The sequence below is a fragment of the Ambystoma mexicanum genome, chromosome 7q (assembly GCF_040938575.1).
Source record: "Ambystoma mexicanum isolate Mex_15411 chromosome 7q, UKY_AmexF1_1, whole genome shotgun sequence".
Classification (NCBI taxonomy): Eukaryota; Metazoa; Chordata; class Amphibia; order Caudata; family Ambystomatidae; genus Ambystoma; species Ambystoma mexicanum.
The window spans coordinates 829,021,732-829,038,417 of record NC_090941.1 but is presented as its reverse complement, the minus strand read 5'-3'; positions in this window follow the sequence as shown (position 1 = coordinate 829,038,417).

Here is a 16,686-nt window from a genome sequence, read left to right as displayed (position 1 = left end):
CTTGCATACACATATAATCACTTTGATTGTGTGCGTGTTTTTGGTGCTGTAGGGCCCAGGATACAGGGATGGCAATTTTTTACTAGACATCTTTCATAGATGCCTAGTCAAAAATATCACACCTGCCAGATGCCAGATGGGAACCCCAGCACCTCTCATACAAACATAATCACATTGATTGTGTGTGTCTGTTAGGCACTGTGGAGCCGAGGGGACAGGCATGGTATTATTTTACTGGACACCTCTCATAGATGTCCAGTAAAAAATACCATGCCTGAACCCTGTGCCCGCCAGCGCCTCGCATACAAACACTCACATTAATTGTGTGAGGCACTGGGGCACAGGGGGCAGGCATGGCATTTTTTAGTGGGTATGCCCAGTAAAGAATGCCAGCCCAGTCTGCTGGGATTCCTAGCGCCTCACATGCAATGTCATGCCTAACCCCCAAAACCCCCAGCACCTTGCAATTACACATAATCGATTATCTGTGCATGTGAGGTTCTGGAGGGCACTGGGTATTGATATTGATATTGATATTTTATTTCTATCGCGCTTGCACACAAGTGTTTCAGAGCACGACAAGGCAAGGTAGGGGAACAGGGGAGAAAAAAACAGCGAATTTACTAGGCCCAGTGACATTGAGAACGTGCAAGTGCATGGGAGAGGGGGAGGGGAAAAATGCATGGAAGGGGGAAGAAGTGGAAAGTATGAAGCAGAGGAGAAACAGATAAATAACAATACATAAATAATAAAGGCAACAAATAGTTTTAGTGCAGCCAGCAATTTGCAAGTGCGAGGCTTAAGGCAGCAGACAGGGTAGGTCTGATAAGTGCAGGAAGACAAAGGAGAGGGCTGTATGGGTACAGATACAAACCCCAGTGCAAGGGGTGGCCCAGAGGCAGTGCAGGAGGGTGGCAGGGTGAGCAGGTACCTGGGCCCGGAGGACAGAGGGTGGCCAGGTGCACAGTACCAAGAGAGAACAGATCAGCAGGGGGGAGGGTCAGCGAAGGCAGAAGAAAAGAGGAAGGTCTTGAGGTGCTTCCCGAACCGGAGATGGTTCTCTTCAAGTTTTAGAGTGTCAGGCAGGCTGTTCCAGAGGGAGGCCCCAGCCGAAGACAGAGATCTACCCCCAGCTCATTTCTTTGAAAGACGACTGACCCTGAGGGAGTTGGAGGTAGAGGAGCGAAGAGCTCGAGGGAGGAGGTATTTGCAGAGCGATAGCTGAAGGTATTTTGGACCCAGGCCCCAGAAAGCCTTGTGGACAATGCAGAGGGTTTTGAATGTAATCCTTGCATCCATTGGGAGCCAATGGAGAGATTTCAGAGCTGGAGAGATACGATCCCAGTGCTTGAGGCCAAGGACAAGTCTTGCAGTCCTGTTCTGGATTAGATGCAGAGGGCGGAGAGTAGAGGCAGGTAGATTTAGAAAGAGGCTCTTACAATAGTCCAAGCTAGAGAGAACCAGACCTTGGGATACCATGAGCTTCTGATGGAAGGAGAGGAAAGGCAGAGTACCTCTGAGGAGGTGCAGTTGGAAATGTGACTTTTTAGAGACCTCAGAGATGTGGGCGGAGAAGGAAAGGGTGGAGTCAAAGATGACCCTGAGGTTCTTAGCCTCGCAGGTGGGGGTAGGAGGAGGGCCAAGGGAGGCCGATCAGAGAGTGAGGGGAAAGGATGGTGAAAGTGTGCCGATGAGGAGGATCTCCGTCTTGCTGGCATTCAGACAAAGATCATTGGCAGCACACCAATCTTGAATGGCAGTTAGGCAATCACAGATGAGAGAGGGAGAGGAGGTGGCAGAATGCATCCTGAAAATGAGTTGAATGTCATCTTGAAATTTGAGCAGAAAGTGGCAATGCAGTGGGCGAGAGTTGCCAGGTATTGGTTGAAAATGCAGGGCGAGAGGTTAGACCCCTGGGGAACACCACAGGTAGAGAGGAAGATAGATGAAAGGAAGGATCCATGTTGGACCTGGGAGGGTCGATCTTAGAGGAAAGAGGTCAGCCAGGCCAGAGCCTGATCAGTGATACCCAGGTTTTCACCGAGACAGTTGAGCAGGATGGTATGGTTGACCGGGTCAAAGGCTGAAGAGAGATCAAGGAGGATGAGGACAGAGGGAATGTTAGAGTCAAGGTTGGAGAGCAGATCTTCACAGATGTTCAGGAGAGCAGTTTCTGTGCTACTGGCAGCTCTGAAGCCAGACTGGTGGTCATGGAGACAGCCAACAGAATTGGAATGAAGATTAAGCTAAGAGATGGCCAACATTTCCAGGAGTTTGCCAAGAAAGGGAATAATGGAAATTGGGTGATAGTTAGCTGGACAAGAAGGAGCAGCTGTAGACTTCTTGAGAAGAGGATGCACAAAGTAGTGCTTCAGAAGGGAGGGGAAGGATCCCGAGGCAAAGGAGTGGTTGTAAAAATCAGCAACGGCCAGAGCGAGGGTGTCAATGTGGTCCTTGATGGTTTTAGAGGAACAAGGATGAACCTGTTTTGACAAGGCTTTCATAGATCAGACTTGTCTAGCGATCTCATCAGGGGAGACAAGAGGAAAGGAGGAGAAGGATGGTGGGGGGTGGCTAAAGGAGGGTCAGCAAGCACAGATGGGGTGGGTAGAGGACGGGTGAGGGTAGAGAGGGTGGACAGGATGTCCTGGGTTTTTTAAATGAAGTGAGAGGCAAGGGCATTGCAAAGGGACTGAGCGGCAAGAGGAGGGGTAAAGACTGCAGCAGGGTTGGACAGCTCCTTGCAGATTTTAAAGAGTTTGGCCGAGTTATTAGATGCCACAGAGACATGAGCTTGAATGTGGACTCTCTTCTTGGTGAGGACAGAGAGTCAGTATTGACTTTGTAGCAGGCGACAGGCCAGTTTGTCAGAGGATGAACAGGAATTCCTCCATTTCCTCTCAGCCGCCTTACACTTCCGTTTAATTGTAGCTAGGTCAGAGTCATACCAGGAATTGTACTTGGCTTTTGACTTGAAACGGATCCTCATGACAGGGGCAAGACCATCAAGAGTATCAGAAATTGAATGGTAGAACAGAGACAGGGCTGTGTCAGGATGTGAGACAGCCAAAGGTGGAGGGGGGAGAGAAAGTGGCGGCAAAAGCCTCAACTGACACACACTTCATGGGCGGATGTCCGAGAAGGTAGGTGGCAGTGTTGGGGTAGGCTTGGCTTGGGGGGAAGAGAGGGAGAGATGAGAGGAGAGGAGGGAGTGATCGCTCCACGAGTGAGGAGTGGTCAGAGGGATGGAGAGGAGGAGGTCAGAGAAGATCAAGACATTGAGTGTCAAAGCTCGTGACAGAGCTGGCCATGAACCATATCTTAGTAAGACCAAGGACATCAAGGTCTAGTTCTTCAAGGAGGTGGCAGATGTCAGAGGAGTGTTTGACAGCAGAGCGAGAGTTGAGAGTGGCAATATGAAGAAGGTTGCCAGCCTTAAAGACCTTCCGGGGAGGGGTACAGATCAGAGGTACGCCCTGTGGAGGAGAAAGAGCCTAGGAGAGGTAGAGGAGGAGGAGGAGAGAGAGGGCAAGTTAGCCAAGGGGGGAGAGTAGGGGACAGCAAGGGATGAGAGGAAATTGATGAGGCGAGGGAAGCACCTATCAAAGAGGAGGAGATTGGCCTGAGGGCTTTGGACCATGACAGTGCCATTTAGGTAAACATTAGTGATGACTTTAGAGGAGTCGAAGGAAGCCATGAGAACTTCCCAGCAAGTGCCACCATTAATGGGAGAGGAGGAGATAGGGCAAAGCACAGAGACCATATGAGGAGTCCATCGATCTGGTGAAGGAACGACAAAGAGGATGTTGGTGAGGGTCTGTCTGGCAGAAGCATTGGAGCAGGTGTTGGCAATAGGAAGACAAGGGTTGGAGGCCAAGATATCCTTTTTGAACTTCTTCCTACCAAACTTAGTGAGAAGGGAAGGATAGTCAATGGAGAAGCAGTTGGAAAAGATAGGAGAAACAGAAAGCGCCATTGGGGTGGAAGCGAGGAGAGGATGGCGATACTGGGGGCGCTAAGGCTGGGTGAAGCAATACCATTTATTAATGTGCATCTGGCAGATTCCCAGTAAAAATGTTCATGACTAGACCCCCCAGTGTCTCACACGCACACAATTCATGGGTTCCTGTGAGGCTCTCTGGACCTCAGGGGGCAGCCATTGCAGTTTGTAATGGGCTTTATGCCCAGTAAAAAAAAGCCATGACTGCACCATGGGACCCAAGCTCCTGACACTCATCTGCCCCCCAGCACCTTCGCAAACCCACTTAATCGCATTCATCCTTAATGTGAATATGTCTGAGTTGAAGGTGCTGGTGCACCATGAACCATGCAAGGTATTGTTTACTGGGCATTGTTGATAAAGCAAGCATGATAAGTGTTATTATTTAGCTAGACTGGCATTTTAATGCAGCTAGTCTGGCCATTTCTTAATGTGGTATGCCATTTTTTATTGGGCAGCTTTGATAAAGGAAGCATGATCAGTGGTATTATTTATTTCTGTGGCTTGAAATATTGTATTGGACATTGGAAAGAATTCTACAGATCCCTCCATGAAATCATGAAATCCTGCCTAAAGTTTCTTCCAAGGTGGTCAAGGAAAGCTAGACACTTCCTGTTCCTCACCCCAGCGGTGGTGTCCTGCTGGAGGATCACCTGGGAGGAAACAGGGCCCAGGATGGTGAGGAGATTCCATGGGATGAGGCACAGTATTTTTTTTCTGCAAGGAAAGACTTTCCTAAGGTACCAAAACAGGTAATGGCTTATTGTTATTTTAATGTCCCTGATCCTCATATTAAATCTAGAGGTGTGGAAACAAGTATTGTAAAACCTGAATAAGCCTTAACAAAGGAAAAATCTTTTTGGGTATCCCAAACTACCGCCTTACTCCCAAGGGTATAATGTAAAGGGATCTGGAAATGTCTTTGATAAAGTACCTTCCTCTGTACAACTTATTCTAACAGCCCTACTAAAAATAGCTCAATTGTTAAAAGAAACACTTTTGCAGTAAGGGACTGCAAGTCCCAGAATCCTATAAGTACTGGGACGAGGAAGAGGCCTGAAGAGGCAGGCAGTTGCACAAGTTAGGCAACAGAGCATAACAGCCCTCACCTGAAGATACCTGGGAGGCATACAAATCCCCCTCAGATGAAGGCAATTAGAGGAAGGAGTGGAAGGAGCTGGACCAGTGACTGGAGAGCAAGCAGTAGCAGCAGAAAGAAGAAGGCACGAGGCTGGCAAACCAAGCACAAGTGGGAGAACAAGAGGGACACTGGAATGTGGCGACAGCAGATTTCACCTGCATGTTGTGAGAGGGTCCTGTTCACGAAACTCTGAAGTGCAGAGGCTGCTCAGCGGAAGACATGCAAGAGAGCTGGTTTTCCCATTCTGAGCCTAATTGCTGTGGTTGCCGGGCAGAGACTGTGCTGTAGACCAATGTGAGGAGCAGTTGTCAAGCCATGGCTCTCAGGAGCGAGAGGGGGTCCTGTATCGATTGGCCGTACTGGAGACACCCTCACAGAGGAATGGTGTGATGCCTTACGAAGCTAGAAGCAGTAGACATTGTGGCAGAAGCCCAGAAAGCAGTATGACCCGCAGAGCCAGTGTTAATGAAGCGGTTAGTGAAGTCTGACTTTCTAACAACTTACACGAGCATTGCCGGCAACAGTATCCAGCTCTGTGTTAACACGCGTAAGATTTAAAGCGAGTAAAACTTGTTAGTTGAACTTGGAAGTACCAGAACAATGGAAATGTAGCACTTGCTGGAATCTAAAGTTCCTTTACTCGCGTAGAAAGCTTTGCTACTTTCATCCATTGCTTAATCTTTGAAGAGACTGTTCCTACATGAAGTGGTCATGTGTCTCTGATTAAAAGATGTGAACGCTGAAAAGACAATTACTGAATACCTAACATGAACAATACAATTGTGAAAACCTTTAATTCATGAAAAGTACATCAAAGAGTGGCCATGTGTGCCTAATTGTGATTTCTCAAGAAGGATTGAACTCCTACTTCACTTTCACACGAGAATACAATTCTATACCAATCATTAAACTAGTTCAGAGTGGCTGTGTGTGCCTAATTGTGGTTTCTACAGAAAGATTGAATCCTATTCCATATCTAAAAGTGACATGTCTTTCATTCATAAGAATTTAAAGAGTTTAAACTGTTGAAGAAGAGAACACGCATTGGCCAAGCTAAGAGGCCACATACTAATAGTGAAACCAACCTCTCAAAGTTAAAGAGCAACCCAGCTGTACTGTGAAGTTACTAACAGTTAATTGAGCTAAGATACAAGTGTGCAAGCATTTGCCTGAAGACACCAAGGGTTCTGGGTAATTACTTGGGCTGATAGCTGGCCGAAGGGTGCACGTAAAGTTGGGGAAGGAGAACTGGCTGCTTGTAAAGATTATTTTGAAGTAGACACAACCTGTAGTGCCAAAGACTGGGGAAGCCAGAGAGAAGTGAGTCTTAAAGGCAAAACTAAGTTATTATTGTGGCAAACAGACAAGGCAGGCAAAGAGGCTGACCCTTTTGAAGAAAGCTATTTGGAGGAAGAGTGCCTTGCCTTCCTGAAGAGGTTGAAGTGCTTTAAGCTATATCTTGTCCAAGCCTATCTAAAAGTCCAAATCACTGAGCTGTGGTAGTAGTCCACACATACCGAGACTGTGGTTGTATATTTGGTTCTCAGTAGATGCGACATTTCGGTTGTCTAAGCCCAGTGAATTACTGTCTGAGAAAGGTGACTGTTCTCATAAGTAAATCAAGTAGAAGTGTGTTGTTGAAGTGAAAGCAGCAGCAGCACTAAGAAGTCATCCTGACAAATATACCATTGTGAATGCTAAAACTGTAACTAAAGAAATCCTGATTGTTGATCAAGAATTGTGAATTACTGACAGTGTGGATACTGCATTTTCTTTTGAACTGAAAGAATGTGACAAACCATTGTGGCCAGAATTATCATTGGTGCTATTTTTCTGGAAGTGGAAAGTGGACATTTCACCCAGCAGAAGAGATTTGTTGGCAGTGGATCTTTGGTTAATGAACTTTTACTTTGACTTGGAAACATCAAGAACTGATTCAAGACATTTCTTTCTTTGGTTGAACATTTTGAGAACTGACTTTGGATCCCGGGGAAGGGAAATTACCCAGAACAGCAGAAGGTCATTCAGGAATGGTGACTATGGTTCATGTTACATTGTATTGCCATATATTTTCTTTGTGTATTTGTAGCTTAGTGTGAGGGTCAGTTATCCTGTGTTAGAGTGTGTTCCCTTCGCTTTGGTTAGGCACAGCATTCATCAGCAGAGTAGGAACAGTGAGACAGTTTTTAGCATCTTTATTTTAAGAATAAAATGGCATATTCTGATGAATCAGCAAACGACTGTATTAGTGCGAATACGATACTACCTCCTAATCAGATGGGCTTCCTAAAACAACCTAACACTGCCCACAATCTATTGATACTAGTATATTAGTTAGGCAAGATTGTATACAGTACCCTCTGCGAGACTACCTAAACCCAGTACTCCTGGCAATAGGTAACCCAACCTTTGGTATAAGTCTGTACACAGGTTGGTAGTGTGGCTGAACAGCTAGGCTTATCTCAAGAGGGGCAATGTGAGCAGTAGGGCTTTTACACAGAGATTCACAATGACAAGTATTCAAATAAACTCTTACACTCAAGGTATCTTGATTAAACAATTATTAATGTATTTAACAGTCAGTTTTATAAGCCTTCATCAGAAGGGAGCAAAACATGTAACACTTCAAAATATACTTCAAAACACACTCTTAGTTTCTCTAATCAGATGATTCACATTGGGGATGGCACACAGACACTTCCTACACCATCAGGTGACTTAAATAGCTACGAAACTGTGGACATTGATTTATCACTGGTACATTTAGAGCAATACTGAGTTTGGTGCAAAGTTAGATTGGGGAACAAAACAAAGGTTAACAAATAATTAATAAACTAAGTACTTTTTGAACCCTCCACTGCAAAGTAAATGTAACCCTTTCCTGGGGGAAAGGTAAAGGCACAGAGTCAGAGGTAAGAAAGGTCTCTCAGGAAGCCAGGACAGCCAATGTTAGCTGAGCAAAGTTTAGGGGAGATGACCATCTTCTTTGCAGGTAAGTAACAGTCTTGCACAATGTTTTTAGAAAGTTTTGTAGTAATAAAATCACTTGAAGGGCCAAAAGCTGTGAGGCTTGTGAGGGGCAAAGCTGCAAGCAACTCTGCAAGTCTCAACTGAGAAGTAAGGCTACACCACAAGAGGTAAGTTCTCTTAACTTTACAGTACCTTTGGTTAGAAGAAATGGTTCCAGCTGGCTTCTGTTCCTGTACAGCTCTTCGTAGTTTCAGCTCCTCGCGTCTACAGCAAATAGCAACACTGCGGTTCTCAGATACCACTTCAGACTTTCCTTGCATCTGGGGTCCAGCACTCTGTTGAGGTGGCTCAGTCCTGGTCAGTCCTGCTTCAGGGAAGTCCGGAGGATCTTCCTCGTGCTCGGGTCCAACTTATAGGCAATCTACTTGGTTTGGTGTTCCTCTGCCTGGCACTCCGGTTCCAACAGCAGCAGCAGTGGAAGTACAGCCAGCTCCGAGAAGATGTCCAAACAAGTTCACTTTGGGGTTGATTGGTCCCACAACCCCAAAGGGAGAAGTCATGCTTGCAGGGTTTCTCTAGTCAAAACAAATTTGGAGCTTCAGCACAGCAGCAGGGCTTCACCGGGCAAACCAACAGTCCAGGAATTGCAGCAGGCATCTCTTCCAAGTTCTTCTTTGGATTCCTTAGTCCAGTGGTCGACTCTGCCTTCCAAGCCAAAAAGCCTTGCCTTTTATGCAGGTTTCTCCCATTCATTCCAGCCTAGCTGTCAATCACACAGCAGGGTGGCTGTCCTTCAAGGACAGCCAGCCAGCCATTCACATTGGAGTGCATTCCTGTCCCCAAGGGGATTAAGCACAGGGAGTTTTCGGGCACCTCCCTCACTTCCTGCCCCTGCCAGACATACTGGAGCCAGAGGTGGGCTTCACTTGTGAATCCCGCCAAAGACAAAACAAACAAAGGGACCAAACCTGGTTTGACATGCAGAGTAAACCTCATGGGGGACCTTTCCAACAAGAAATGGTATAAAAAGAGGACCATGACCATTTTGACGAAATGGGCACCCATGGGTGCCTTACTGCAGCTGCAATTGCAACCCGTGGCAAAAACACAATGGTAGTAAAAAGTAAACCACTGCCAACAGCCATTAATTGTAGAAAGGATAACATAAAGATGTTACATGAGAAACTAGACAAGTACTAAGTAACCACTCCAGCACCCTATGGTAAGTGTGTGCTGGCTCTAGAAAGTTACAAAATGTAAGTAAAGTCAATTTCACTTTACTGCTCTTGGAAACAGTAGTTTCACCAAGAGGAGGTATTTTTTTATTTTTTTATTTAAGAAATTGTTTTAGTTGACAAACAACTGTTTCAATTATAGATACATTATTCTTCTTCATCACACCGCTATAAATAGTCATCTAAATAAAATCATCTCATTTAACATACATTGTAAGATAAAAGTATAAGTTATTGTAGATTCATAAAAGACTATCAATAAATCCATAAGAACATTCAAATTGGCTAAAATACACAGATGAATCTAAGTGATTACTTAGTTATCAACAGGTTGTAAATTAAGTTTAGCAATAAACTTCACTGTGTTAATTATTAATCTGGTATTAGAAGGATTAAAAATTTCAATCCACATCTGTTCTTTCGATAAAATAATTCTGTGCTTGAAATACTTAAAAAAATTATTTTCTCTTAGTTTACGTAGAGTCTCACATTAATTTATTAGGTGAACCATAATCTCGGGTTGAGGATCCAGTTTGCAAAATCTACATAAGTCAGAGAGAGTGGATCCTTTAGCGTAAGATGCCATTTTTGAATTGGTTGGTAAAAGGTTGAGTCTAAAACGTGGGAATGTATCAGCGTAAGACCTATCCGGAAAAGCTTGGATGTAGGTTGGAACCTCATTTAGTAACTTCTCAGTAAATGCTCCTACTTTAAAAGCTTGATAATCCAGTCATCTTTCCCTTGTATCAATCCAATCTTTCTTATATAATTGCAGCTTAGCTTTGTCTGGAAACTCTAAAAGTAGGTCTATAGATATAGAGGCATCCAGGAGGGTATTTAGGCACTGCTTTTTCCAATTGGTTAAGGAATTTAAAGATGTACATGTTAGAAGTTTTTGTTACTGCTGGAAATAGATTTTTTTAGATATGTCTGTGGCAAGGAACACTTTTCTTTTCAAGTGCCAACATTGACCATTTAACAGCAATTTGTAATGAAATAAGACCCAGTTCGTGTCGGATGAGAGCCATTGGGATACTCTCGGGGACTGGTAATATTGTTTTCCAAACAATTCCCTCAAGAAAGTCCCATTTTACCTCCTTATTCATTAGTTTTGTCTGCCCACCGTAGGTTATAATAGGGATGGCTTTTTGTAAATAAAATATACTGTCGAACGGGAAATCTTATTTTGCCTCCTATATTGTATATGTATATTTATGTATTGGCCTAAGCCAAATCGCTCTGCGAAGAAATCTGCGTTGCAAGGTCCTGACCTTAGATCCGTGTTAGCCGCCATTTTAGGTTCATCCGCCATTTTGATTCTTACTCTAATGTCACCCTGTGTCCTAAAATGGTGGACAGTGTCGTTATGCTTGTAAAATGGTCGTCTTGAACTCTGTATACCAGTTAATGCGTAACCTGCCTGCAGGCCAAATGTTAGGGTCATGTAAGGAGACCTTGTCCTTCGCTGACCTGTGGATAGAGGATTACCTGTACCAACGATACTAATCCATGGATATACATTATGCACAATACTGCTCGAGCATCTAATGTGAACATTTGTTTGACTATATTGTATGAATGTGTACGAAGGCTCAATGTGAAATCCAAAGACACACTGCTGCTATTGTAACCTGTTGGGAATTGTATTAAGGATAATCCATAAATGTATAGATCCATAAATTAGGAACGAACTCGACATGAACCTCTATCCCAAGGAAATGGTTAACCTGCAAGTGGGCTGAACATCAGATAACATACTGAATAAAAGGCACGACCATTCTGATGTACAGTCCCACTCACTGCACACACCGAACAGGGCTGGTATTCGCTGTGTTGTACTAAGGGCCAGATAGCTATCTGTTGCTTTGTCCTTTGAAAACGGTTCAGTTGTAGAATAAAGATCTGTGTATCTTTTGAACCCACGTTTGGTGTATTTCCTTTTGGGGTACTCAGCCTCGATATCTTCTTTTTGCTTTCACAGATGGTGCCCGAATAGGGACCCTCAAGATTGATGCCAGCTCGTTGAAGGTTGACGTGGCTATCGGACCGGGATCAAATGGTGTAAAAGAGGCCCCTTTCCTGAATGAGAAGTGACACCTCAGCAGCGCTGCACGGCCCGATCCCTGGACGGTGAGCACGCGGTCCGAGTCGGTATCTTGACGAGGGTCCACTTATCAAGGCGGGCAGATTTGCTGAAATCACCAAACATGACGTAAACTTTGTTAGAAAAACTTTGAAATCCGAAAGGACCTCCTTAGGCTTGATCAGGTGAGTCGTGACCTGATTCTTAAGTATCCTGATAATTTGTTTAGGCGCATTGTTCTTGCAAGTACCATTATTAACCAGGTAACACCAGTATTCTGATATGCCTGGGAAATTGTCTGCCTGCTTCAGGGCGTTATTCCGCAGTGACAGACAATCTTTGGAATTTAGCCATCCAGCACCACAGGAGGGGTCGCCGGCTTGTACTATGTACTATAAGCATGGCATTGGTAGTATAGTGTTTAATGATATTTGGCACAGACAAACTAGACATGCTTCCGAACTTCAGTGGCCAATCAACGGTAGTGTTGAAATCCCTCGTATTGAGTATTTAGAATCTATATTGTTGAAGAAACAGGCTAGACCTGCAGCATTTGATGTATTACAGAATTGGAAAAAAGAAGCTTTACAGCAGCTTAAGAGTAGAGAAAAACATGCACGCCGTCATAACACTAACGCAGAAAAAGCATTGTTATATGACCAAGATAAACAGTCTGAGTCAGCTAGGAATATGGATAGGGCTTTCTCGCTTGGTATCCAGAAAATCAAACCTCTAAAGACTTTCATGTTTCCGATGAACTTATCGATACATTGTTAAATGAACGAAGGCCTGGTGCCAGTGCACCACCTCCGTATGTTCCTCTTTCTGCTGGTTTGCCTCTTCCTGCTGTTGTTCCTCCCCCTGCTCCTCCTGCTGCTCCTATTCTTCCTCCATTCATTGGTCCTCCTTTTGTTGCTGCTCCTCCACCTGCTCCTCCACTTTTGCCTGTTGTACCAGTGATAGCACCTCCGTTGAACTTACCTACTTTCCCTCTTCCAATTGGTTCTATACCACTTGTGGTAGATCAGGGAGCGGGATCGAGGGTTGTCACTCGCAATACTGTACCTCCAAAGAAGAAATGTGAGTTGATTGCGTGGGCTAAGCATTGCATGGAAAAGGGTGATCAAGCTAATGTTTTTGCCAAACTTTCTAATATGGACATTTTTCCTGGGAAAAATGTTTTTATTGAGGGATTAGGGATTCATTTGTGTGTAATGTGGGACAAGTTAAATGACACAGATCTCCCGCAAGGGTTGAGGGATCTGAACACTTTGGCGTTCTCTAGAGACACTACAGAGAAAGTACAAGAGCATGTTGAGATAGTATTTGAGTATAGAAAGGAGTTGGAAAGGTTACAGAATGAAGACGAAGATGGAGATAGTTTGGACATTATGTAGGTGCAGAAACGGTTCCTTCCTCGTCGTAAATTGACAAGCGAGGAAACGCAAATTTGCACGAAAGACGCAATTAGATGGATCTCAGACACATCGATAGCTCCTGTTGAAGTATATGACACGTATAGTCAGTGTACACCAGAAATGCAGAGGAAAGTGATACAGGTAATGGCAGAATACCTACAGGATGAGTGTGTAAAAAGAAAGATTTGTTGTCCCGCAGAGTTATTGAGTATTTACAAGAGAGCATTTTCATTTGACACTTCTTCGGCTGCTTTAGTGCTCGATTTGGCTCTGTTGCTTAGTAAGCGTTCGGAGTTCCCTTCTTCTCAGTTGCCTATGAAAGAGGTTCCTCCGACACTTGTCCCAAAAGTTGAGGTTCCAGCGGATGTCAGAACTGGTGCGTAAGCCTATGAAATTCCTGCACACTGTGTCACAGTTTGTTCACGTCCCATTCTCGAGACAGGAAGTGAACACCATTAGGAAAAATCCACCAGGGTTCTATAAAGAAATAGAATCTGTCCTACAATCCTCAGTATTCACTTTAAGTGATATTGATCTGTTATTTCCTGTACTCCTGCCCGTAGATTTGTGGAAACAGGTTAGGGCTATAGACGATGTAGCAGGGTTAGTAGATACATGGGCTAACATATTTAGACTTGATGGAGAAAGGCCAGCTCGCGAAAGACCGCCTCAGGTGATACTAACTTTACCTGACAGAATAGTTGCGAAATTGAAAACTATAATTCCCGAAAAGAGAATTATTTGGGACAAGCTTACTGCCTGTTTCCAAGGGAAGTCTGAGGGTGATACCGAGTTCTTTAATCGGTTCAAACAGGTGTTTTCAGATTTCAGTGGACAAGACCTAGGCACAGAGTCTGGGAAAAGATTATTCGTAGTCAAATTTCTGCGTGGATTGCTGCCTGACATCCAGTCGCAAATGATGTCTTCCGAGAGCGCTTGGCAATCAAAGTCTCAATCAGAAGTACTGCACATGGCTCATTACTACGAGAATCGTATCAATCATGAAAAAGAAACAGTTGAACAAAGGAAAGGTGATTGGAAGACAAAAGTATTATTGCAGAAAATTATTAGGGGCCTTAGAAGGGGTAATTCACAATTTAGAGGTCAGAATGTTCCACAGGGAAATGCGCCCTTGGGTCCTGTAAATATTAACCAGTGTGCCTATTGTAGGCAAGAGGGTCATTGGCGAGCACAATGCCCGATCCTCTGACAGAGGTCAAATAACACATTTGGGAATATGGGTAGACGACCCAGAGGTCACCCAGGTATAGGGGGCCCTGGTAGGAGTCAGTTTTCACAAGATTCACAGCAACCTTTTTCACGGGATAATCAGGCTCCAAGTGTGGATACTAAAAACATTTCTGATCATCCTTCTGCCGCTTACCTCTCTGAAGAACTTTCTTTCAATGACATTCTGTTTCGCTAGGATTGCCGAAGCAGGGTTTGGAACCTATTCCCATTAATCAGAAAGGTCCCTACGTTGAAATGATAGTGGGAAATTGGAAACATCTATTCTTGATAGATACAGGGGCACAGAAGTGATCTATTGATCATTCTCGGGTTCCAAACATTCCACTGTAAGGGCAAACCAATGTTTTTGTAGGGTTTTCTGGCACACCAGTTGTCTATCTGGTTTCTTCACCGGTACCTATTTCTTTGGGTCCCTTTACAGACCATTGTCCATTCCTTTTGACTTCGAATTGTGGAGAGAATTTTCTGGGGTTGAATCTGTTGAAGGAATTAAATGCAGTAATTCATTGTTCTTCTGAAGGAGTGCATTTGACGATTTCACCACAGCAACTTTCTGTCTCTCAATTCTTGACCAGACCTTTGCCGCCGGAATTTAGTGATGTTCCGGATGTTTGTGGGCAATTGACAACAATGATGTCGGTGCTTTACAGATCGAGCCTGTTAAAATAGTCTTGAAACATGGAGTAAACGACAATGATGTCGGTGCTTTACAGATCGAGCCTGTTAAAATAGTCTTGAAACATGGAGTAAAGCTGCCACATATTCAACAGTATAAGATTTCAGTCGATGGTGAGCAAGCTTTGAAATGCATCGTCTCCGATTATGTGCACCGAGGGGTGATTGAGGAAATTGCAGGTAGTTTATCCACTAGTCCGATTTTGCCCGTGTGTTAGAAAAAGGCGATAATGCAATTCTGTTTCGTTTCATAATTGATCTACGTGCCATCGATAAGATCGTCGCCCCACAATTTCCAATTGTGCCTGATGTGACAACGATATTGACTATGATCCCGGCTTCAGCTACTTACTTTAGTGTTGTGGATCTGAAGAATGCTTTCTTTAGTATTCCTATACACAAGGATAGTAGATACTTGTTCGCGTTCACCTTAGTGGGACGCTCATTTACCTTCACCCGTGCACCACAAGGTTACACGGAAAGTCCTAGCATCTACAGTAGGGCTTTGAAAGAACAGCTTGATACCCTTGAGTTGCCCTCTACTTGTACACTGCTTCAATATGTCGATGACTTGCTTTTAGCTGCTGACTCAGAGAGCGCTTGTAAAGAGGGCCCTGTGTTGTTGCTTATTCATCTGGCTAAACATGGACATAAAGCTTTGCTTAAGACATTTCAATATTGTTGTCAGATGGTCGCCTATTTAGACTATCTCCTGTCAAAGGAGGGAGGAAGGTTGAAGTCTGAATGGATAAAACTCATTTCTAGCATGTCTGTCCAAAATACGCAGAAAGAAGTTAGAGCCTTGATAGGAATGACTTCTTACTGTAGGCAGTGGATCCCCAACTTTTCACTAGTGATTAAGCCGATGTTGGCTCTGACGAAGAAGTGCATTTCTTTGCCATTTCCGTGGAACATGGAGCACCAGCGTGCATTTGATTTGCTCAAGACTGCATTGTGCTCGGCACCGGTTTTGGGCACACCAAATTATGAAAAGGCCTTTGTGTTGTTTGTGCATGAATGTGATGGATGTTCTTTGACTGTATTAACCAAGGAACATGGAGAGAAGAATATGCCGAGCGGCTACTTTTCTTCCGCCCTTGATCCTGTAGCATGCGCTTTGCCAAGATGTTTGCGAGCTGTCGCTGCTACTGCTGCATATGTAAAACAGAGTGAGGGAATGGTCCTAGGCCATGCTTTAACCCTGATGGTACCTCACTCTGTGGATGTTCTACTGAACAGAACTCAAACGCAACACATCACTTTCGCACGGTTGACGAGATATGAATTGATCGTGTTTGCACCACACATACAAATTAAGAGGTGTTGTGTTCTCCAAACTGGAAATCAAACCAAAGAGCTTTTTTCTCCTCTAAGATCTTGGGAAAAACCTGCAAGTATAAACCCAGTCATTAAACCCACTAGGGATTATTGTAAAAAGGTACAAAAGGCTTTTTCCGATAAGTTGAAAACGGCCCAAAGCAAAATCCTCCAAGAACTAGCCAACATAACTCTCAGTACTACCCTCAGCGAACCTAATCATGACAGTGATCAAGAGACATAGTCTAAACCCAAAGTTACATCTAAATCATTTTCCAAAGGAGAACAATCTCCGCAACAACCCCAAGCTAAATTTAATTTCAAAGAACACACTATAACAGACATCTGTAACATTATGCAAGCCATGCACCCGACTAGTTGTCCTGGTGAACTTCTACCATCGAAAATCATATTAGAACACAAGGACATATTTGCCCCTTTTCTTTGTCGTTTTGTAAACTCCTCCTTTCGTACTAATCACATTCCCTCATCTATAAAGCATGTAATAGTTACTCCTCTGTTGAAAAAGGTTGGCTTAGACCCTAATGATGCCGCAAACCTCAGACCAATCACTAACACCCTTTTCTTCCTAAAAC